Source organism: Leptidea sinapis, chromosome 34 (genome assembly GCF_905404315.1).
Source record: "Leptidea sinapis chromosome 34, ilLepSina1.1, whole genome shotgun sequence".
In the NCBI taxonomy this organism is placed as follows: Eukaryota; Metazoa; Arthropoda; class Insecta; order Lepidoptera; family Pieridae; genus Leptidea; species Leptidea sinapis.
The window spans coordinates 7,355,729-7,381,852 of record NC_066298.1 but is presented as its reverse complement, the minus strand read 5'-3'; positions in this window follow the sequence as shown (position 1 = coordinate 7,381,852).

The following is a 26,124-nucleotide window of genomic DNA, read 5'->3' as shown; positions in this document are numbered from 1 at the left end:
CCGCACTTTACGACGCCTACGGTATCTAGTTGGAGCACAGCGGAGACCAATCCTTAATCTAATGTTTAGTTCATACTACCATTTACCAAAAACTACTAAAAAGTTGAGCGTAAGCGTGTGGGGGCGGCGGTGATCACTTATTACGAGGGTATTCGTTGTTAGGCGTTCTTAAGTCATATAGCAGGCAGAGTTGCATGATTAACATTACTCGTGGGAGGCTCCTTTGCACCTGCTGCCGGCTAGACTATGGGTAGCACAACGGTGCCTAATTCTGTAGTGAAGCAGTAATGTGTTTTGGTCTGAAGGGCGCCGTAGCTAGTGAAATTACTGGGCAAATGAAACTTGACATCTTATGTGTACAGCGCAGTTGTAGCTCAGAATTTTTGTGTTTTTCAATAATCTTGAGCGGCGCTGCATTGTAATGGGCAGGGCGTATCAATTACCATCAGCTGAACGTCATGTTTGTGTCCCTTAACAAAAATCACAAAATTTTGCAAATTGATAATTTACGGATTAGATCTATATTTCATTTTTATAATGTTAAAAATAATTGCCTAACAAAAACAATCGACTTCAAAAAAACTTTTCGAAAATAATATAATATGCACTTAAAAGTAAAACTTAATATACATCATAACATAATCTTTGGCCATCATATTTGATGGAAAAAGTAAGAATTCAATTAAACATTATTGACTAAAAGTTTACTAATTAATTATTCATTCAGGACAAAAAATTCTCAAAGTTAAAGATAAATTTTACCTCTACCACCACTTAGGAACAGTTGACCTGTAATAAGAAGTGACAAGAAACTCATAGCCAAATATTTTACAAAATAATTTGTAAGTCATACTCATGAAGAATTTAAAATAGTTATGAGTAGGTTCTTCAGACTAGGAAGACTGCTATACCGTCGACTATTCGAGCAGCTCTGTATAGATCACAAATGGAGCTGTTCGAATTTACGGCGATCCATTACACTGTGACTGGCTTGATTGCTTGCGTTGCGTAGAAACGCTTCATTGAGTTTTGTCCACCATATTTACAACGGGTAGACTTCCGAAGAGTTGTTTGACATGATAAGGGCTGCAATTTCACCATTATAGGTACTATACGCCAGAAAAGAATAAAAATACTTATTTTCCAGGATTTTCTTCGACGTACAAAAAACTCTTGATATGACAAGATTATCTTTAAGAAGGCACTAGAAGGCGAGGAAGGTCGCCCATGCGATGGACCGACCGAATTAAGTCTACTGTGTGCGGTCCATTAAACGAGTGTACCAGACTGTCGGCCAGCAGGGAAAAGTGGCGAATGCTCGTGGGGTGAATCACATCTACCCCAAATGCTGTCACTTCGTGATGACCACGACCGCTCTGCTAAGAGTGTGACGAAGAAGAACAAGAAATCTTCAAGAAATCATGTACCACAACATTTTTTCCACTCAACCAACGGAATAAGCATTGATTAGACACTGGCGCCTTATGCTAGACTGCATATTCAACAAAAGCGTCTGTAAAAAGTAGAACGGTTATAGTTGATAACGCTGATACAATAACGCAATGAATCCCACAATTACACAGAACGGGATCAACAATTGGCTGCGCAAGAACTGGGAGCTATCGGTCGGGGAACGAACCGCGAACGCACCGTCTTGATAACCAAATAACCATCAATTCATATTCAATATCTGGGGAGTGGTGCAAGTTATACGCTCATGGCGTTGTGAGAAATTGAAGTAGAAATATTGTTTGTTTGAACGCGCTCTCTGGATCCACTGTTCGAAGTAATTATTTTTGGATATGATAGCTACATTCATAAGAAATAGTATATGTAACATATATCCTTTGGGAGAGATGGCCAGTTCATTATTCTTAGAACTATTATTAGTTCTAGTTGATATATTTATATATATAACTCTAATTTGCACTTAGTTTCATTCTATCAGAGAAGAACGTGCAAATTAAATTAAAAGTAAATAAAAATTACTTTAATTCTGTTTAAAAGTACATCTTGAGGGGTTTACATTGAGATGCATCTCGTGGTGAAAAATTTCAAGGGCAACTTTTACTTATAATGTTTTATCATGTTTGACAGATTCAATCGATTGTATCCAATCTGTAAAATTTTAAACAATGCCTAGTGGTTTCATATGTCCTGTCCAGTAAAGGTTGCCTTATTATTATTTACTAATTTTTTACTTGTTTCTGTTGTGTTATTTAATCTTACACTCTTTTATTGCAGGTGCTGACTGTTTAGAAGAGCAAAGCAAAGCAGTAAAATAAAGCGCGCTATAGCATCACACCACACCTTTCAGGTAGCCTCAAATATAGTTACGTGATGGTTTTTTAATGATAATATAGGATAAGACCAGCAGGACGTTCAGCTATTGGTAATTGATACGCCCTGCCTAGTAGGAACGGCCCTGCTAGTAGAGCGAATTAGATGCACATAATACAATTAGGGTCTCCCGATATATATATATATATATATATATATATATATATATATATATATATATATATATAATCCCCGTCGCTCATGGTCTCTTACAAAAACAGAGGACTCTCAGGAGTGTCGCCGGCATTTGATATTTCCAAGTCTTGATCTAAATGGAAACAGGATGGAAGTTCACTCCATAAACATGATATAAGGACATTCAATGTTGAGATTCTGGAATCAAACTCGAAAAAAAGTTATTTATTAAAGTAGTTATTGATCTGAAGCTGGAAAGCGCCTTTCTAGGGGTGAGATTAGTACTCCATGTGAGGCCGAGATTGCGCCTTATTATACATCTCACTATTTTATTATTTTTCAAAAAGAAATGTTGTCATTCTTCCAACAACCTCATCTCCCAACAGTTGCCGATTCACCGCTACCTTCTCTATTTTACACCACACTCGACAAGTACCGCAAATCTAATAAATACTGAGCGAGCGACGCATCCCTAAGGACTTCACTTTTCAACCCCTGTTATTGTTTCAATCTCTCCGCGACGAATTGAAAAACTTACCAACTTATACAAAATCTATATAGGGATACAGAATTGTATTAATTTAGAAACTGTTTTGTGAGAATAAGACACGAGAGAGAACAAGACCTTTACCTGATTGTAAGTGTAACGCCCTGTCCACTACAATGTAGTGCCACTCAGGAAAACCAAAAATTATATTATAACCTGGCATCTCCATTGCGCGCATAACTTGGACACATAATTTGTTTAGTGTCATTAGCCCAGTAGTTTCACTAGCTACGGGCACCCCTTCTGACCGAAACACAACAATAGGTAATACTTGTTGATGACTGCTTTACGGCAGGAAAATTCCTACCTCTCCCGCCGGCATCTTCTGCAAGCCGGAGGAGAAACAGGTATTTGTTGGAGTAAAACATCTTTGCGCACGCTTGACCTAAGAAGTGAGCTGGTGAATGCGGGACGAGAGAGTTACGAACGGACGCTAGCGTTACGCGAACAGTGATTTCTAGACTTGGGATGTAAGCTGGTGAAGGCATGACGAGAGTGTTACGCACGGACCCAAGAGTTACGCGAACGGTGATTTCTTGATTTGGGGAGAAAGCTGGGGAATGCGTGACGAGAGCGTTAAGAACGGATGCTAGCGTTACGCGAACGGTGATTTCTTGACTTGGGGAGAAAGCTGGTGAATTTGAACACAATTCATATATTAGATGCAGCACCTGACAAACTAATTTGTTTTGTATATTACAGCCATTGTAAAATTCTATATTGATTGAAAATAGTGGTCGTTGAGTTTCTTGTATATTCATCTCACGAGCTCTACTTTTTCCGAACATATGGTAGATTCAGTAATTTAAAAGAAATATTTATAGTGACGATTCAAAAGCGCTTAGTTTAAGCCTAATTGAATAAAGTTTATTTATTTTTACTTTGTATTATTGTACAAACTTTGAATATGTTCGGAGGTTTTGGGTAGGTTTCTTCACGATTTAACCTAAGAGCAATAAATAAACGTGCATATGATTATAGAAAACCGAAAACATATAAGTTCTTGGAGGGTTGGAATCAAATAAATGAAACTAAAATTGTTGCGTAGTAAAACTTTGTAAAAATAATACAACAAGAAAAAACAAAGACACTGGGCTCACATATCATCAGTAAGTATTTTGTATTTTATCAATTTTAATGTAAAATAACACGAAGCGTGTGTTACATAATTTGAAAGATGCAATTGAGTGTCAAGATGCCACGCACACAAGCATTTAATAGTTGCTGTAATAAAAAAGCTATTGTTATGAGGTAGTGGGGTATACACCTAGTTGGAGCAAAGCGGAGACCAATTCTTAATCTAAGTATTATACATTAATTAATAATTAATTTATATTTTGTTTAACTTCACTTTCTAGTAGTCACTCGGTTTTATTATTTTTTAATCTTTATGCATCATATTCATCGGTTAAAGCCTTCTGACTTTGCTTGGCACTTGTAGGCTTTTCTGAAACTTTTCAAGACTCTATAAATAATTGAAATATATCACAATTTTAACGACCTGTCAAAATTATATCGTGTTAAAAGCTAAATGATAAATAATTTTATAATATTACATCTGCAGCCTTGCCTTACGAATCTTGCGGTTACAAAATCGTGCTTAATTTAAACATAATTCAAGGTCTGTTGTAATTTAAACAGCACAGTAACCTTGTAGGTGATCACCTTCGTTCGATATCTTTATTGTAGTTTGTAATAATCCGTCTCAAACGATCCTTAGTAACGGAACTTTAGCTGAAAGAGTTCTTCACCATTTTTATTGGAAAATTTTTCAACTTCTTTACTTTATTCATCATCATATCAGCCAAAAGACGTCCACTGCTTGACAATGGCCTCCTCCAAAGATATCCATGACGATCGATCCCTCATCCAACGTATTCCGGCGATCTTGACCAGATCGTCGGTCCATCTTGTGGGGGTCTACAACACGTCTTAGTTATATATTAATATATTTATAGCTTTTGAGAAATACATGCATTTTTTTAATTAATTCATACATAATTGAGTCTGTAGAGTCATCCCTATATATTTGTAACCTTACAAACATTAACGACGAGTGAAACTTAAACATCGCGTGTAATAATTTTTCAATTTCTGATACACGAAGATACAGTTCATAATTGCTGAGTGTGTCAGTCCGGGTCGCCGTGACTCGTTACCGGCTACCGGACGTACAGCCGGCTCCGGAAATCCATGAGATTGGACAAAAATTGTCACCTCTCTGTCGTGCTCGAGCGTGGCCCTCACTTTGTCACTCTACCGTTTATACTCTCCTCATTTTTCAGGTGTTCAGAATTACCTACACTTACGTGTTTCTTTGGGTTCCGTTGTCAACGGGAGTACTGTAACTTAGCCTTCGCTGTCCGACCCTCTGTTTGTCTGTCACCGGAAACTATCTCACTCAGAGTCAGCTGAAATTTTGACAGTGTAGAATGGCAACAAGTTTAAAAGCGGCCAAGTGCGAGTCAGACTCGCCCATGACGGGTTTCGTAGCAGCAAGTTACATAATATCATATTAAATATATTTTAATGGAAAAGGCAAAAAATCTAGATCTCGTTGAAACTCAATTTTTTTGGTGAAAGTTTGCATGGTAATTTACATCATATATTTTTTTTTAGTTCTATCATTCTCTTATTTTAAAAGTTACAGGGGGGGAGACACACTTTTTCCCACTTTGGAAGTGTCTCTCGCACAAACTATTCAGTTGAGAAAAAAAAATATATGAGTAAGCTCAATATCATTTTTGAAGACCTATCCATAGAAACCCCACATGTATGGGTTTGATGAAAAAAAAAATTGAGTTTCAGTTCTAAGTATTGTACCCCCAAAATTTATTTTATTTTTTTTTTTTTTTTTGTGTGAAAATGTTAATGACGTTCATATAATACATCTACTTACCAAGTTTGAACAGTAGCCTCTATAGTTCTTATAGTTTCGGAAAAAAGTGGCTGTGACATACATAGACAGACAGACAGACAGACATGACGAATCTATAAGGGTTCCGTTTTATGCCATTGGGATACGGAACTCTAAAAACGCGGTTATTCTTGATACAGCTCTTAAAAATAGGGGTCCTCTTTCAGGACCTTTTTATAAAATTTGTTTATTTCTTAATAACTCTAAATTCTTAAACAGCTTTTGAGTTATTAACCTAAACTAAATGCTATATCTAATTATATTTGTTTTTAAAAATTGCAATTTTTCATGCGCTAATAATGCATACTTTCGATAAATTGTTTTGGATGTAATTCTGAATTGAATGAGCTATCACTCATATTTTTAGGAGCTTTATCGAGAATTACGAAGTTTCTCAACTTGTTGACTAGCTTAAATATAAACAAATTTATTGAAGTAGGCGTTACTTTGCGGAAATCCATAATTATACAAATGATTTAAGTTTTCTTTAGTGTTAATTCCGCCAATATTTGTTTTTAAACAATTCGACACGTGTTTCGCCTCTACACGAGGCATCCTCAGGACGTGTTGTCTCGCCGATTACGATGTCTCTCGAAGATTAAAAAAAAATACTGGCGGAATTAACACTAATGAAAACTTAAATCATTTGTATAAACCAATTTATTAAAGTAATTTTAGATATTAACATAATATTTTTAGTAACTTTGTAAGAACATATGTAGTAAAATATTAATAAATAAAAAAGAATAAATTAAATCTAATCTTAAAAATAATCTCTTATATTTTAATTTTTTTATATAAATATATTTATTATTTTGCGTTCTCGCGAAGGACTCCCATATAATTATATTGCCACCTTTCCCGGTACTTCATCATACATAATTAGGCACTTGACTTATAAATGATACAAAAAAAATAACATCTTATTAAATTTAATTCCACTCATTTGATTTCTACTCAAACATTGCTCGAATTGTCGGGGACCCAGTGCTCTGTGAACGGCTGGATCACTTGGCGTTGCGTATAGACGTCGCTTCGTTGTGTGTCTTCTACCGCATTAATTATCACGGGGAGTGTTCCGAAGAGCTGTTTAACCTGATTCCTGCCGCCGAATTCCACCTTCGCACGACACGCCACAAGTTAGGATATCATCCTCACCATCTAGATGTGTGGCGGTCCTCCACAGTGCGGTTTTCAAGGAGCTTTCTTCCACGTACTACAAAGCTGAGGAATGAGCTTCCTTGTGCGGTGTTTCCGGGACGATACGACATGGGTACCTTCAAAAAAAGCGCGTACACCTTCCTTTAAGGCCGGCAACGCTCCTGTGATTCCTCTGGTGTTGCAAGAGATTGTGGGCGGCGGTGATCACTTAACAACAGGTGACCCGTACGCTCGTTTGTCCTCCTATTCCATAAAAAAAAAACATCACAATTAATACGTTAATTTAATAAACCAAAATTTTTAGATTTAAATATTTTATTCGTTTTAGTAAAGATTTGTTTAAAATTTAACATAAAAAGCTTGAACTGAGGCTTTTAAGTCCAAATAAAGTACATATATAGACTTTCATCATTTTGTGAGTCAGAAAATCTTCAACAAATTTAACGTTTTCTAGAAAAGGCACGGACGAGTAAAAAAAGAAGCACTCCGCGCCTCGATATTAGCAAGTGAAGCACCGTTTTTCTCCCTTAAATAATCATATATGGCCACAAATATTTTTTTCAATATAGTATCGCTTCTTCACTTTTTCACAACGCTCGACGGCATTTTTAAAATATTTTATTGAGACGCAAACTGATCTGTCACAGACGCTGCCAATTCTATTAATGGCCGCCTATCGGCCTGTAGTAGTGTAAGTGTGTGCGTGGGGCTATATATTTACACGTTTATCGGCTTGTTTTGGTGCTACACTGTTATGTAAGGTGACACGGAGTCCTTATTTTTTTACTAGTCCGTGCTTTAGGCTCAGAAAAAAAACCAACCTCACAGATGTCCTTGAACATGCATGCATTAAAAATGAAACAGCAATGGGCAGGACATGTGGTGGTCCCAAACCAAAGATGGACTTTAAAAGCGACAAGATGGAGTGGTCCCTCAGGTAACAGATACCGAGGTAGACCAAAAATTAGGTGGAGTGATGACCTTATAACAGTGGCAGGAAAAAACTGGCTGGAGAAAGCAAAAAGTAGAGAGTTGTGGAAGAAGATAGACGAGGCATATTCCGGATCAAGATTTAATAACATTAGTTTAAGGTAAGTATAATTTTTTATGTTACTAACACATTAAAATATGTAATCTATACTCTTGGATAAATATACTTATTAAAGAAATATTTTTAAATTATAAGCATAAAGCAAATAGTGGATTGGAATCTATTTAAAAGACAAATGTAACGATAAATTGCGGAACTAAGTATGCACTTATTTATTTATTTATTCCTACTGCTTATGTTAATAAGGAAATTATTGAGGGCGCGTTGGCTACTACCACGCTAGTATTAAGTCATAAGAATAGACCCACGCAAAAACTGTTTGATTAAATATAAAACGATACTGAAAACGGTGCTGTTGCGACCTTTTCAAGCATAATTTTGTAATAAAGTATCATTATAGGTGTTGTAAAAACGATTACACATTATTCAAACATCATTTCCGATAATTCAAAGGTCTGAGTTCGGTTTTTTGTTATGTGCGGAATGAAGACTCTCTATGGTATCTGTCAAATACAAAACGGATGTATCTTTAAGTAGCTTCGCATGTTACATTAATATCATAAGTATTTCAAACCTATTATATTTAATCTATTGAATATCTTTGACTTTCCATATTGTCCATTTTGAACCTTGATGAAGAAAGGGCTCACAACTTTTTAATATATACGACTATACCTACAATTATGTGTGTATGTGTGTGTGTATGTGTGTGTGTGTGTGTGTGTGTGTGTGTGTGTATCTGTATCTTCTTCTTACTTCAAAGTCTCCGTACTTCAAAGGCAATAAGGCCTTCCACTCCTTTCGCTCCTCGGCTTTGTGACACAACACACAAATCGGCAGTTTAAAACATAGCTGTCATGCACACTAAAGTAATAAACGTGGCCTGTTACCATGCGTTGCCTAACATCAAAAGCCTCTATATAGACAAACTGATCACCTGATCGTCTTTCTTGACCCATGCTTGTCTGAACACCGAATAATGATCTAATCTCACTATTTCATTGTTTGTATAAACTGAAAGAATCAATTGAAGAAATGAAGTGATATATAATTATATTTTAATATATATTCCTATTAAATTGTGTTTTTGTTTTCAAATAAACCCTTTGAATAATATCTACTAATTGTACCCATGACACCCACATACCATAAAACATAACGAAATAGTTACATAACCAAGAAAAACTAACCGCAAAACCCCATAAATATACCCAACCAAACTTTGCGATGACAACCATATTAAGGAGCTCGTAAATGTCCCCAGAATCGATAAATTGACGATCTAATATAAAATTCTCACTTAATAAATTATCTGTATTCACCTGTCATTATTGTATTTTTTATCTGTGCCATAAATAGGACCTCGCGTCGTGACCTGACAGCTTTTACAACGTCATTGCCATAAAGACGCGCTAATTTAGTACGAAACAAAACATAATTATGTCATTTATCAAAATAATATCCAATTGGCCGAGTATATACTTACGTGAATGGCCTAATTATAAAATAGTGTTGCCATCCTCGTAAATTAAGCCAAGTGTTCGCCAGTCGCTAACAGCTAGAAGTAAATAAGTAGTCCATGGACTTACATTATGTTATATGTAATTAAGAGTAATGAGTAAATAAGAAAAGGTAATTTCTAGACTGAGACAATTAACGGCCGTTCCCAATATTCAGTCTATCTCTTACTTGAGGTAAAAATCGTAACTATCGTCGACTTTTCTGTCCCAATAAACCTATCGACGGTAACTCACCTTATCCGTACACGCTGTCTGTCAATCAGATGACGTATAGCTTACCAGCGATAGAAGTTTGTATGAAAATTTCAATTTACGCGTCCCAATATAAGGAGATACGAATGACTTATCAGGTATATTGCGACAGCTTCAGATTAATGACGGCTAATTACTGACAGTAGAAGGTAGCAATTTATCTCTATCTGGTGATAGTATATTAGAAACGGCCGTTATACGTCTAGATAGAGTGCCTTGCTGTTAACCAACCATTGAAAACAGGCCAGGAATATTAGTTTAGTGTGCGTGACAAGCTCTACTACTAACATTTGCGATTTATATGACACTTTGTGTTAGTGTGCGTGCATTGCTCAAAATAGAGGTTAGTTCTAAACTCAATTTTTTTCGACGTTTTCGCAGCTTTCATAGTCTATCTAGACATATAATATATAAGGTCATCTAAGCAATAAAATATAAAAAATACTTACTTAAACCAAAAACAAAAGTTCTACCGCAACTGATAAAAGAGCTTCGTTTTACAATTAAAAGGCATTTAGTTTCTCAAAATTGATTCCTTTAGTTACTTCTTTTTGATGTCATGGCGCTCTGAGAGAGAAGAAGCGGCGGCGCAAGAAACAATATTAGCTATTTAAATCGCTATAACATATCATTATGTGATTTTGCTCATATAAGTGAATTTTTCATAATTCATATTCGTGAGTGATTTAATTTTTAAATAAATGACTATTATGATTTCGGTTTGAGTCGCTTAAATTGACATCAAATGACCAGACTCCTTCCCTCAAATATGTGCGAAGCGAACGATGGCTGGTCGATGCGTCAACTCGTGAACGCGTTTGTGGTGCCAGGTCGACCTGTTATATTTAATGAATCATTGTATTTATTGAATGCAATTACTAATTGTGACAGTAATCACGACCATCATGTTCACGAAGCTCTATTAATAAGTTCAAGCTCTAAAGGTTGATGCATCCAATGTACGATAATTTATATTTATGCATTTAATTCTTTATGACTTTCCATGAAATAATTTAAATTATTTAAACATGACTCATATATTGGATGGAGCACCTAACAAACTAATTTGCTATGTATATTACAACAATTGTAAAATACACTATTTAATTGAAAAGAGTGGCCGTTGACTTTCTAATATGTTATTCTCACAAGCTCAACTTTTTATGAAAATTTGGTAAATTAAAAACGATTCAGAAGCGCTTAATGTAAGCCTATTTGAATAAAGTTTATTTGACTTTGACTTTGACAAAAAACACACACACGAGTCTAACAGCTCCCCCTACGGGAATAGGAGCTAAAATGGTAAATTTTAAATCTGAATTTAGATTCTATCTGTTATCACAATGAAATTCACAGTAATTTGGTGCCTAGCCGTAATATTAGGGTGTTCCCTCGGGCGGTAGGGCTGTGGGTCAGAGGATCGTAGAGGCCGCCGCAGTAGGACACAGTGCAGGGGACAGTGACGTAGTTATGACGTAATCTTCACCACTAGTTTGTACCCGCGGATCCTTTTTTTTATTCAAATAAGGGACGTGGCGGCAGGACGTTCAGCTGATGGTAATTGATACGCCCTACCCATTAAAATGAAGTGCCGCATTCTTGAAAAACCCAAAAATTCTGAGCGGCACTAAAATTGCGCTCGTCACCTTGAGACCTAAGATGTTAATTCATTTGCCCAGTAATTTTACTACGGCGCCCTTCAGACCGACACATAGTAATGTTTAAACATTACTGCTTCACGGCAGAAACAGGCGTCGTTGTGGTACCCATAATCTAGCCGGCTTCCTGTGCAACGGAGTCTCCCACTGGTAAAAACTGGATCTGTCTACAAACAGCTGAAGAATTGAGATAACTTCAATTTTCACTAGTTTTGAGCTGAAGTTACATTGACTTTTATCAGACAAGTAGTCAGGAATGATGAATGATTGCTGATCATATCATATCCAGAAACCAGAAGAAATTTGACGAAGATGATCTTTCGTGTCTATATAATAAAATATTAATAATGTTGACACTTTCTTACACAAATTATCTTGCCCCATATACTAGGCATAGCCTGTACTATGGGTGCAAAAACAATGATATATTAAATACGATATACTTACTTTAACATACATAAATACAAATAAACATCCATGACTCGGAAACAGACATTCATATTCATTATATAAATGATTGCACCAACCGGGATTCGGACCCGGGACCTCTAGCTCAGTAGGCAGGGTCACTAACCCCTGGGCTATAGGGGTCGTCAATATATGAATCGCCCCATCAATAAATTTTTAATTACACCAGTATTCAATTACATCTACTATAAAATAAGTTAGATACCGACCTAAAAAGTAAAAAAAAAATTCAAATCGGTCCTTAAAGGACCGGCAGCCATACGAGATAAAAAACTTTCAATAAAAGTAAGTCAAATTGAGAGCATGCTCATTTTGTCTATTAAAATGTTCATTGTTAACTAATAATGTCCTATAACAAAACATGGATAGTATATTCAAGAATTTGAAAATTAAAAAGTTTTTTTTTTAAATATTTATTTAAAATACAATGTAGTTATAGCTTACAATATAACACACACTTAAACTTTAGGAATGTTACATGTTGCTGTTATATTAAAAAATATTTTGTGTAAATATGATTTGGTTTCAAATAATGAAATAATCCTTACAGCTAATATTCAATGAAAAATAGCTGTAAAGATCATTTTACTTATTTGTTGTATTTTTAAAATGTTACCTTAATAATGACATCAAAACCGGCCAGATACAAATAGTACAGCCAAAGAGATTTTATTACAAGTTTACACATGTATATGCGAAAAGACTTTTCGTCGACCTATTATAACAAATAGATGGTATTGAAACGAAGTAACCGGCCCACTTCACTCCTTATCCGCAGCGAACAGTAAAGTGATTTACGAGGGTCTGTCTGCCGAGAAAACTCAATAAGCGCAACCCCAGTCGAGGGTTCACCGTTTGATAGACCCCACCTTATTGTAACTCTCGATCTTGATTTGTTTCACGCTTTTGATGACTTTTGTATCATGTGATATGAATATTATAAAGTACTATTTCGGTTAGTTTACCTCTTAAACAAAAACCCGTCAAGAACGAATTGCACACAAGGGTTTAAATCTAATTTAATTGTAAATAACAAACAGTTTCATATCGGTTATTTATGCAACTCTTGTGTAATAAGGGGTATTAAAACATGAATGCGGGTTCGGCTTCGCCTCGTGTGATAATAGTATCACATGAGTGTTTTAATACCTAATTATCAACAGTTGCATATAAGACTTTATCGACAACCATAATATGAATCCTCTATAAAAGATTCTGAAACAGTTATCTTACTGCTAACATTAAAACTAGTGTTATTATAAATATGGATGATTTATTTTGTACTGAATTTAATTACAACACTCGTTTGCATGATGTAATGGTTATTAGGGCATTGGATGTTTTAATGTTGGCATTAAGCTAACCTTTTTAGTATCTTTAATAGAGGATTAAAAGCATGGATGTAGATAAAAAGTATTACTTAATTAGTATTACCATATGATGCCCGATGAGCTGGCTAAGAATTAGAGTTAAAGCAGTCTAATATGGCCCGGAACCTATATGTGAACTGCCTAAGACCTCCATCCGACGCACCCTGAGAAACCAATGTCAACAAGAAGCACTTAAACACTGGAACAACTCATCAAGTTAAAACCATTCCAAAGCACAGGTCACGGCATTTATCAGTAGATACGCGAATGAAGCCTTATTGTTGAACAGGAAATATATATGCATACTTACCAGGATGCTAACTGGGCACTGTCGCCTAAACAAGCACCTCAGTGTGGTCAGATAAAACTTGCAGATTCTACTTGAGGCTGATGAAACAGCTCTTCATCTCTTCTCCGATTCCCGCCCACTAATGCATAAGCGTAACACCATCCTTGGTGACTACACTCTTCTCCCAGATGCTGTTTGTAGTACTCGCGTCAAGCTAGCGCGACGAGCTATAAGTATGAGTGGCGAACACAATAGTTCAATTCTGGACGCGGTGTTGCTAGGACTCACCAGGACTAGTCAAATAGCCAACTTCATCAAATAAATAAATACCATATGATGTATTTAATAATAACCTATTAAATATTACTTAATTCTTACTATGCTTATTATCTAAATATATGTATAATCAAACACAAATTACTTATTTTGTATGTTGAAGATTCAAATTCACTCAAATCACTTTTGATATGATGTGATAACACATACATACGGATACCCCAGTTCCAAAGAGTAACAATTCAGAAAAGGGGTCCAGCTTCCAAAATAAAAAAAAAAAAAAATAATAAATACTTCATTTTCATTTCTTTACACCCACTGCTAATAACTTAAATTACATGCTTTACTCTATTTATTATATAATAACTATTATCATCAATTATTTACATGTTTTTATTGTTAATTGCAATAAAATTCAACAACTTAATGATATCTAAAGAGGTGGACCTCTGACTAAAAACAAGTTAAAATGTATCATCGGGATCAGTGATTCTTCGACAAATGACAATAACAAATGAAACATAATTATTATAATAAATAGAAATTATATATGTATGTGTGTGTGTGTATGTGTGTGTTTAATTCTATTTAAGTAGGTTATAGGAAGGTAGTTTGAAACGAAAATATTTTAGACTTATGAAGAACTATTGGAAGTAACTAAACTGCATTCACTTAACGACTTTCTCCTTGGTATAATAGTAGGTTAATAGTGGGTGATCGCTTATTGAACAATTATTTCTTATACTGATCTCAAACATCACCAATCAAACACAACCATTGGGAGGATCCTTTGCACAGGATGCCAGCTAGATTATGGGCACCACAAGGGCACCTATTTCTGTCGTGAAGCAGTAATGTATTAGCATATCTGTGTTTTGGTCTGACGGGCGCCGTAGCTAGTGAAATTACTGGGCAAATGAGTCTGAACATCTTATGTCTCAAGGTGACGAGCGCATTTGTGCAGCCGTTCAGAAATTTTGGGTTTTTCAAGAATCATTGTTATGGACAGGGCGTATAAATTACCATTAGCTGAACGTCCTGCTCGTCTCGTTCCTTATTATCATAAAAAAAAAGAAAATACCACACTTACATACTTAGGTATCTACATATAAGACATTATATCATAAAATATTTAAGTCAAAATATACGTATAGTGAAAATTATTCTCGACTCATCCAGAAAGTAAGGCATTGTTACCCGACGCTAAGCCCGTTCAGATGTTAATCCTAAGTCTTATATATTATTTACAGTTTGTAAAAGCTGTCCGAATAACCTCTTTGTGCATTTCAATTTCATTTTCTTGAAAAATCTCAAAATGCAACCTCTACTCAAAATTTATCAACCTCTTTCTTGAATTCTACTATTTTAAGGCTGTGTTTTAATACTGAGACAGGTCTCTATTCATATGCAATTCCTTTACTACGCGCATACTATAAATATGGAGAGAATATAAGTATATATATAAGGGTGTGTGAATGTGTGTGTGCTTAATTGTACTACCGTAACTCTTATATGTATAAAAAAAACTTTTCATTCGTTCACACGTATTCACTGTTGACGAAAGTGTGTAGAGAAGCAATTTGACTCACAAAAGTCACTAAGACAATAATATAATATTCAAATATTTTACATTTAAAGCCTCTTCAAAAACACTTCACTATTCTACCCTCTGAAAAAACAATAGTATTAGCTATTTAGTTATCGCCTGCATTAAGTCTATTGTAATTCTAAACACTGTCAATTTGTAAGTAGAGTAGGACCCTCGGGAAATCTCTAAACCATTCGATTCCTCGCGACGACTCGCTAAACGTACGAATGTTTTCCGACACTCGACACAACGACAAATAGCGGTTAATTGAAAATAGACTTTGCTTCTGTTTTTAAGTCATACGATTAAGCGATTTATACAAATCGGGAAAAAATCTTCTGAGTTGCAAAAATGTTTTATTAACATCCTCTCTTATTAATAAAAATCTATGTTTGGGTGTTTGTCCTCTATGCGTTCCTAAGCCCTTCCATTTTGTCAAAATTCGTCACCTGGTGGCGTACAACATACACATAGCCAAGCCTGAAGCCACAACCTGAGAGTTGAACAAACAGAATTTTATAACGAGGCGGTACTCGAACGGTTAGCTCAGTTGGTTAGAGCACGGGCACGGAACGCCGGCGGTCGTGGGTTCCAATCCCGCATCGTTCATAAAATTTTGTTTTTCAAATTTTATTTGAACATACATATATATAATCGAATACAGGCCATATTTTTCTATAGAGACTGGCGGTACTGTAGAGGAAATCATTTCGAAAATTACCAAAACTATAGCAACATTCAAACAACTCCGTCCCATTTGGCTATCAGTGAAGTTGACTTGTGGGGCTAAACTGGGGTCCAACGTAAAAACTGTGTTGCTTGCTGTACGGATGCAAGACGTGGAAGGTCTGAAAAGCCATCTTACGTCAGTTGCAAGTTTTATTGGCTTCATTTATGTTATATCTCACCATAGATATTTTTATATAAGAGTCAAAAAAGCCATGGTATGATGTTATTAGTATTTATATGAATGGTATTCTATTTGAATGACAAGAGCGTTACCGATCTTATAAAGCGTCGAAAATATATCACGAAACTGTAATATGATAGCCACGATTCATGTATTTTCGGTCAGTAAATGTATGTCCTCCAGAGACACATCCAACGATATCTCACTTGTCAAGTTATGAAAAACTGTTTAGAAATTAAAAAGGAACCGGTACACACATACCATTCAAAATTATTTAAACATCATAACATAACCGTTATTTTTTTCTTGGATGAATAATAAAATTTTACTTTCAAAGTTTCTATATTCCATTAAATTATTAATTAGGGATTTTTAGTTTATATATGCATCTAATAATGAACCAGACAAAATGTAGGAAGTATTAGTGATAACATATGTAATATTTTGGCCAGGCCATATGATCAGAGACAATTCTGGAAAATGGACGAAAGAAGTGACGGTGTGGTACCCCAGAAACGGAAAAAGGAAAAGTGGCAGGCAATCCAAAAGATGGGAGGACGACATCCGAAACTTGGTCGGAAGCATGTGGACTCGTCTAGCCAGAGATAGAACGACTTGGAAAAATTTAGAGGAGACCTATGTCGAGGGACACGCAGCAGGAAAAGTTTTTTAATAATTAAGTTATGCAATATATTTAAATGTAATGTAATGTAAATGCTGCTGCAATAAAGGCTAATTTTATTTTTTTTATTATGTAATATTTTGACAATATTTCTTGCACCAAACCCTCCCGCCAACAGGAAGGGCAGCTCAAGTGTTACTTTTCACTCCAACCTTCCCTTTCTTACACCACTCCAACAATTTTACACCAAATTGATTGTAATAACTTACGGTCAACTTCAAGTTTTGTGGATTTTCCCCAAAATATATTATATTGTTAAGTTTACTCTATAGTTAAGCCCGTATATTCGAAGTTATCTAGGAAGATACGGCCATATAGGTATTTATGTGCGCTTTACCGGCAATCTGCTTGTGGCAGCATCGTGGGTCGGGTTTATCCTGTCGTCGAGAACACTTCTTCGTGACGTCAAAATTATTCTTATATAATACTAGCTGACCCGACAGACGTTGTTCTGTATATAATAAATAAAATAATGTTTTTGTATGAATTTGTCAATAATATATCATAACATCAAAAATTACTTCGTAAAATATGCACCCTGCTGTCGTAATGAAATTGTTTCACAGCAGAACTGTCAAACCGTGCGTCAATAAATTCTCTCATAGAAATTATGTATGGACACATCAAAGGAAAAACAAATTTGTAGTTTTTATTTAATTTAGCAGCATTTTCCTATTTATTCACCTTTTAATCCTTCTCTGGACTTCCATAAATAATTCAAGACCTAAATTTGCCAATTTGGTCCAGCCGTTCTCGAGTTTTAGCGAGACTAACGAACAGTAATTCATTTTTATATATATAGATATAGATGTTGTAGATATATTGTCAAATCCGTGATATTACAATTTCACTAGTGATATTATAATTACACAGTAAATTTTAAATCGATTTAATTTCTTACAAAAGGCCTGATTTTAGTGACATTGTAATTTTACGATATAATGTTGATCCATACAATGCTTTCGTTAATAGCTTTGCTTATTAAAAGTGTGTGTGGATTTATGCGTCTACTATATAGGTATTCAAAAACTCTAGTGGCTTGATTTTTAATTATTTTACATTTATTTTTCAGCTATTTAAATACGTTTGAGTATTTTTATTGCATCACTTTACTCTCGAACCGACTCTGTGCTAGAGATATCGATAAGTTTAATGAACTGAAAGAGCTGAAAGGAGAGATCGCCTGTGTCCACGCATGCTATATGTTAGTATGTACGTATATTGTGTTTAGCTGTTGTTGTGTCTTACCCCCTTATTCATAATGGTCCGCTAACTTTAAACAGCCGCTAAGGAGTGTTTTTTCTCATTCTGACTTAGGTCAGTAGAAGAAGACAGACTGAGAATTAGCAATGCTTGAAATTAGCAGACTATTATGAATAAGGGGGTTGGTAGATAGCATTTTCTTTGAATCACTCCCCCAAATTATGTCGAGCATGTACACCTCAACACTTAAATAATTGCAATCTGTGCTGTATTTTCATAAATTGTTAACTCGATAATTTTTAATCACAATATTTATGGATCAATGAATTTCTTTACAACCGACGAACACATCTGAATATATAATTATTAACACCCTAAAAATTATTTTTTAACACAAGGAGGTGTATAATTATGTAATAAAAAATAGATAACATTTTTGCGTGCAGCGCTGTTTTTGATGGATTGTCGAAATAGAAACGATCTATCATGGGACCGCCTCAGGCCCCGGAAACTAATTATCAGCACCAGTGTTCCGGTTTGGCACAAGGGCTTTGTAATTCCTCGTTATTAACGTTCCTGTAGGATATGATTCAGATAGTCAGTAGTCTATAGTACAGTTTATATTATTGACGGGATGTTTTCCTAATAGGTGATTCGGAAAAGTACGCGACAGCGTGACAGCGAATGGCGGTTATTAAATGTTGTATTACCAGTGGGAGGCTCCGACTAGATTATGGGAACCACAACGGCGCCTACTTCTGCCGTGAAGCATTACTGTGTTTCAATCTGAAGGGCGCCGTAGCTAGTGAAATTAATGGGCAAATGAGACTTAACATCTCTCTAGGTGACGAGCGCAGTTGTAGTGCAGCTTAGTAGTTTTGGGATTTACAAGAATCCTGAGCGACACTGCATTGTAATGGGTAGGGCGTGTCGATTACCATCAGCTGAACGTCCTGCTCGTCTATCGACGACAAAGACAGTCAAACTATAGTTTGTATACATCGTGTTACAAAATACCCCGTAAAAAATATAATTAATTATCAAAGATAAAAATGTTGTCAATCCTAGTAAGCTGTCATATCAGGAGACCAGTTTATTAAAACAGAAAGGCTTACGTACCTATTTTACCTAATAATTGTCTAATAGTTTTTCTATTATCCATTCATATATCTTTGCTACCTCAATACAAGGATGTTATTATACTCAAGTACAGGCTGCAAAAAATGTCAAATTGGAAAAATGGTTATGTGAATGACAAAGTGTATATCTCCAATTGCCCAACGGTTGCCGAGATGAAACAGCATGTTAAAAGGCATAAAAGGCATTTATTTTCTCAAAATTGATTCCTTTAGAATTCTTTTTGATGTCATTTCTTATACTACTAGATACTACTACCGCTTCGGAAACAAATGGTGCTCTGAGAGAGAAGAAGCGGCGCAAGAAACTCTCCCAGCATTCTTTTTTTTTGCGCTCTTTTCAATAAAAATATACAATATTGTACAGTTGCTATAAAATAATCACAATCTAGTCCCAGGCTGTCCGATCATTTAGATATTCAGCAGTGGAGTAATAGGATTTACGACAGAGCCATTTTTTTATAAAACATTTAAATTTATTTATAGACAATACCTGAACAGTGGCTGGGACTTTATTGTAGAAGTGTATACATTTACCCTTAAAGCTATTATGTATCTTATGAAGCCTACTAGAATTAGTTACAAGCAATCCCTTATTATGTTAGATCGGTTTTCGCATCAATAACACTGGCGATGGTGCAAAATGCCACATACGCCATATCCCGACAGCGAGGTTGTGTATTGAGCACGGCGGAGCACACTTTGAGCCGTTTCTGTAAATTTGACGTTTAGGTCTTTTAAAATCTTTGTAGTTCCGCGTATTAGGCAGAAATATAGATACGTTCTGCGTAGTTTACTCTTCAATTTTACTGAAATAGGGTTTGCACATCAGTGAATGAATTATATTTTTTTTATTTTTTAGGGTATGTTATACAGCGTTATACAGGCCCTATTTAACCTCCTTTCAGCTTTTCATTTGTAACGCCCTGTACTTGATGACTTTGTAATAAGGTGAGTGAGATAAGGTATTTTCTTTGATTATCGCGAGATTTCAAATAAAATATTTTTTAAAAGATGAACACATGTTATTGTATCTGTGTTTGTTCATTAGTTTTTGCGTAAAAGTTACATTACTATTATTATTATTTTACCTAACCCCACGTTTCGTGACCTATTCAGAGCACGTTTATTTGGCATGTTTGGCAGTCCTTCTAAAAAAGTGTTTTAATTAAATGCGTGAGACAAGCTGAATTTCAACTTTTCATATTATTGAAAAAGAAATATATGTTGAGATATTTTTTTCCAGTTTGTGTGGATTCACATATAGTTAGTACTCGTCTTTCTTTTAAGTTGTTGTATCAATTGAATTTTTTTTTAACTTACTCAAGTAAGTAAGTATTTAAGACCCTGAGGTTTCTTTTTTCTTGCTTACCATGTGACGAAGTCGCGGGCATGATCTAGTATTTTATATTAAAATAGTTCAGGTAAGTTAAGAATAAGTTATTTCACATGATAATGTAATGTAATTTACTAACGAGGCGGTACTCGAACGGTTAGCTTTTTGGTTAGAGCACCGGCACGGAATGCCGGAGGTCGTGGGTTCGAATCCCGCATCGTTCATAATATTTTGTTTTTCAAATTTTATTTGTGTATTAATCCTAGAAGTAAGGGTTATCTATATTCAAATATCTTATATGAACACTCTCCTAGATCTTCAAGAAGATGAAGATAAGTTTCATAAAAAACATAATAGGTATAAGATAAGTGTAACTTTATATGTTTAAAATAAACAGGCTTAATAATTATCCACTTAAAAGAGCTTAGAACACGGATCCATTTGCGAAAGATTTCAGTAATTATCTCTCCATTAGCATGTCAAAATTGGCAGCCATACTTTTTCACCTGCCACGACTGTTTTAGAATAAGATTGTTTGTTTAAGATAACAGAATGAAGAAAGTGCCTGCGTACTTGAAAACGATTCAACTATGGTTGTGAGCTTCAATTTACACTGAGTAATACACAATTTTTTAGCTATATATAATTACACAAAATATATAATTTATAAGCAAAAATATTAAAACAATGCGGGACTCGATGAAGCCACAACATGAGAGTTAAACAAGACATATCCAAGATTTATTGACGATACGTCTCTCGTTCACAAATTTTGTTCATAAATTTAATTTCTGTAATTATTTTTTTATGGAATAGGAGAACAAACGAGCGTACGGTTCACCTGTTGTTAAGTGATCACCGCCGCCCACAATCTCTTGCAACACCGGAGGAATCACAGGAGCGTTGCCGGCCTTTGAGTAAAGTGTACCCGCTTTTTTTGAAGGTACCTATGTCGTATCGTCCCGGAAACACCGCACATGGAAGTTCATTCCACAGCTTTGTAGTACGTGGAAGAAAGCTCCTTGAAAACCCCATTGTGGAGGACCGCCACACATCCAGATGGTGGGAATGATATCCTAACTTATGGCGTGTCGTGCGAAGGTGGAATTTGGCGGCAGGAATCAGGTTAAACAGCTCTTCGGAACACTCCCCCTGATAAATGCGGTAGAAGACAGACAATGAAGCGACGTCTCTACGCAACGCCAAGTGATCCAGCCGTTCACAGAGCATTGGGTCCCCGACAATTTGAGCTCCTCTGCGTTGCACGCGGTCAAATGGATCGAGCTGATACTGGGGTGCGCCAGTCCAGAGATGACAGCAATACTCCATGTGTGGCCGGACCTGTACAAAGCGCTAGAATGTGGGCCGGCTTGAAGTATTGCCGTGCTCTATTATTATTTAATACTATTGTATTCTTTGAAGCCAATTTGGCTTTGCCCTCCAGATGGCCATGAAATTGGCAATCGCTCGAGATTGCGAGACCCAGTATTCGGATACTAGGCGAGGCTTTAAGGGAAGTGTTGTCGAAGAGCGGTGATACGACAAAAACGGGTTTTTTTAGTGGTAAACGCGCAAACTTGAGTCTTCTGGGAGTTAAATTGGACCAGGTTCAATTTACCCCATTCCGCAACCTTCTCAAGAGAGGACTCGATAGAAGACACAAGTTTCTCCCGGCACTGGTCGACGTTTTCCCGAGAGAGACCTGCATGGCTCGTGTATACGGCATCATCAGTGCTGTCGTCCGCATAGCAATGAATGTTAGAGGTGTCCAACATATCACTGATATGAAGAAGAAACAGCGTCGGAGAGAGCACACAGCCTTGGGGCACTCCAGCATTCACGGGCTTCGGGTTCGAGCAATGTCCGTTGACAACGACCTGTATTGAGGAATTTGGAGGTCCACTTGCACAAGCTCTCGGGAAGCCCAAATGATGGAAGTTTTGAGAGGAGCGCCTTGTGCCATACAGGATCAAAGGCCTTTGCTATGTCCAGGCTAACTGCCAGGCCTTCCCCCTTGCTTTCAATAGCCGCAGCTCATCTATGTGTCTCCTTTTTTTGGATCGGAATTAATCCCTGAAGTGAGGGTTATCAATTTAAAAACTAACAAATTGTTTTGGTATATTTATTGTAATTTCACGAGTTTATTATCAATAACGAAATGTAAGTACTTATAATAAAAGCGGCCAAGTGCGAGTCGTACTCGCTGATGAAGGGTTCCGTAGCAGCAAGTAAATTATGAAATTAAATGATTTTTTTTTAATTTGAGTTGATTGAATGAAAGGTAAATTGCGGTGTAAGATTTATTACGTATTCAAATAAACTACTAACTAGATCTCGTTCAAACCAATTTTCAGTGGAAGTTTGCACGGTAATTATTTATATTTGATACGCCTTGCCCATTACAATGCAGTGCCGCTCAGGATTCTTGAAAAACCCAAAAACTCTATACACTACAATTGTGCTCGTCACCTTGAGACATAAGTTGTTAAGTCTCATTTGCCAAGTAATTTCACTAGCTACGCCACCCTTTAGACCGAAACACAATAATGCTTACACATTAGGCAGAAATAGGTGCCGTTGTGGTACCCATAATCCGGCATCCTGTGAAAAGGAGCCTCCCAAAGGTCTAATGAGTTCATCGAATCTGGAGAACTTAGCTTGATCATAATGATGTACTTGTATAAATCCTTAAATATTTGTGTAAGAAGAAACTTGATTTTCTTAACAGTATGCAAATATGTAGTGATGGAATAAATTCTACCGGTTCTTAATCAACGGGACGAGAAGCAAAAACTATTGAGCTGTGACTAGCCCAGGATATGTAAGCGCTGTTTCCCGACTTTGTTTATCATAAACAATTTTATAACAATAGACTATTCTTCGTATTATTAAAATATATTTAAAGAGGATGGTAAAGATACGTTAAAGAACTGGTATTTTTAATTCCTCAAAATAATTCCACTCTATGCTTTTAAAACATGTTTTTAATTTAAACGATCAATAGTCGCGCCAAAAGTAGACCGCCATGATCGTTACGTCATAATAAGATAAACAAAGAAACAAAAACAACAAACAAAGAAAAATTTTTACAATTTTTTTTATGGAATAGGAGGAGAAACGAGCGTACGGGTCGGGTCACCTTATGTTAAGTGATCACCGCCACCCACAATATCTTGCAACACCAGAGGAATCACAGGAGCGTTGCCGGCCTTTAAGGAAGGTGTACGCGCTTTTTTTGAAGGTACCCATGTCGTATCGTCCCGGAAACACCGCACAAGGAAGCTCATTCCACAGCTTTGTAGTACGTGGAAGAAAACTTCTTGAAAACCGCACTGTGGAGGACCGCCACACATTCAGATGGTGGGGATGATATCCTGACTTGTGGCGTGTCGTGCGAAGGTGGATTTCGGCGGCAGGAATCAGGTTAAACAGCTCTTCGGAACACTCCCCGTGATAAATGCGGTAGAAGATACACAATGAAGCGACATCTCTACGCAACGCCAAGTAATAAATATAAAAATGAGATTTTATAGTCCGTTCGTGTGTTGCTAAAAATTTAAATTGTCATTGCTATAGTGACGTCACAAAATGGTGATCGGCGTTTTCGGTCACGAGACATACAGATAATAAAACTATGATTTTAATTTCGAAAATATAAATAATTCTCATGTTTTTATAACAAATTAGTATTGGACCCGTATTTCTTAAGGTAAAAACTCTTTAAATAACAAACTTTCATTATTTAAATTTAATACATGAACCATGAAAAAACTTAATACATGGCCAATTAACGCTCTACGTGGCAATTTTACTACTGTTTATGATACCAACATACCTAGAGGACTAACATACCTGGGAATAGGTATATTTACTAAATATTATTATAACTAAGGTTATTGTTGTAAACTTAACACATCTTGGCGACCAATATAGCTCAGTGGTTATAGTGACCCTTGCCTACTGAGCTAGAGATTCCGGGTTCGAATCCCGGTTGGTACAAACATTTTCATGACGAATATGGATGTTTGTTTCGGAATCATGGATGTTTATAAGTATTTTTCTACTCCACTACTTTTATTTGTCATTTATATAGCAGATCGATCAGTAATATATTAGACATACTTTATTAAGTCTTTGAAAAAGTCTATACTCTATGGCCAAAAAAGCGCAGTTGTTTAGGTTCCCGCCCATTTAAGCGGTATCTCGAAAACAAGTGGTATTTGTTTGTTTATTAGGTAATAAATAAAATTACCAAGTCGTAGTTAAAATATTGTATGCGACACTTTGTATAACTAGGTTAAAAAACACTCGCCTTTTTCGACCCTCTTTACACAACTATTGCATAAAACACTATTATATATGTGTAAGTAAGTAATAAAATATTAATTATATCGTTGTTCTCTAACCCATAGTACAGGCTATGCATTTGATACAAGATAATTTGTGTAAAAACGTATCAATATTATTAATATTATTATCTTCTCTCACCACAGATAATACTGCTTCAATGTATCAACAAATTTGAGACCAGAAATAAAATATTGTGTGCAAACGGAGAGAAATACTTCCACCTTAAAGGCATGCATCTGTTGATCCCTGGTGTTGCGAATGTCCTTTGGTTGCGTCAACACTTCCCATCATGTGAGCCTCTTGCCTGTTCACCCCCTCTTTTAGGAAAAAAGGCAAGTCTTCACCTTATTTACTAACTCTTGTTTCATACATACATTGATATCATTTAAAATCTGCTTTGCTATCTCAGATTTATTCAATAAAAATATTTAGTAAACACAAATAAATTATTTCAGACGAAAATATAATGATAAGAAAAACTTCGTATTTTCTGTGTACAGCTTACCTCCGCACGGACAGACAGAGTGACAAAACAAATGCAATTAAAACTAATTATGCACATATCCGAGGCATTCTTGAAAGTCGACTGCAAGTGATGTGTCGTCTAGACGGAGTCGCGTGCACATGTCAAGTGTTATCCGCGTGTTGGCATGTCGATTACTTCAAAGAGTAATATCCGAACAACCTTGCTCAGATTTTTAGAATGTACAAAACTTGAATAAAAAAAAACTAATAGGACATCTGGATTCGAACCAGGATCTTCGGCTTTCCGGATCACCTAATTTCCCAATGTCCCATATGAGATATTATAGTCTTATATATAGTGGAGAAATGTTCCCTTATATGCTAATGTTGTTTTAGCTGTTTCTCATTTTTTTTATGGAATAGCAGGACAAACGAGCGTACGGGTCACCTGGTGTTAAGTGATCACCGCC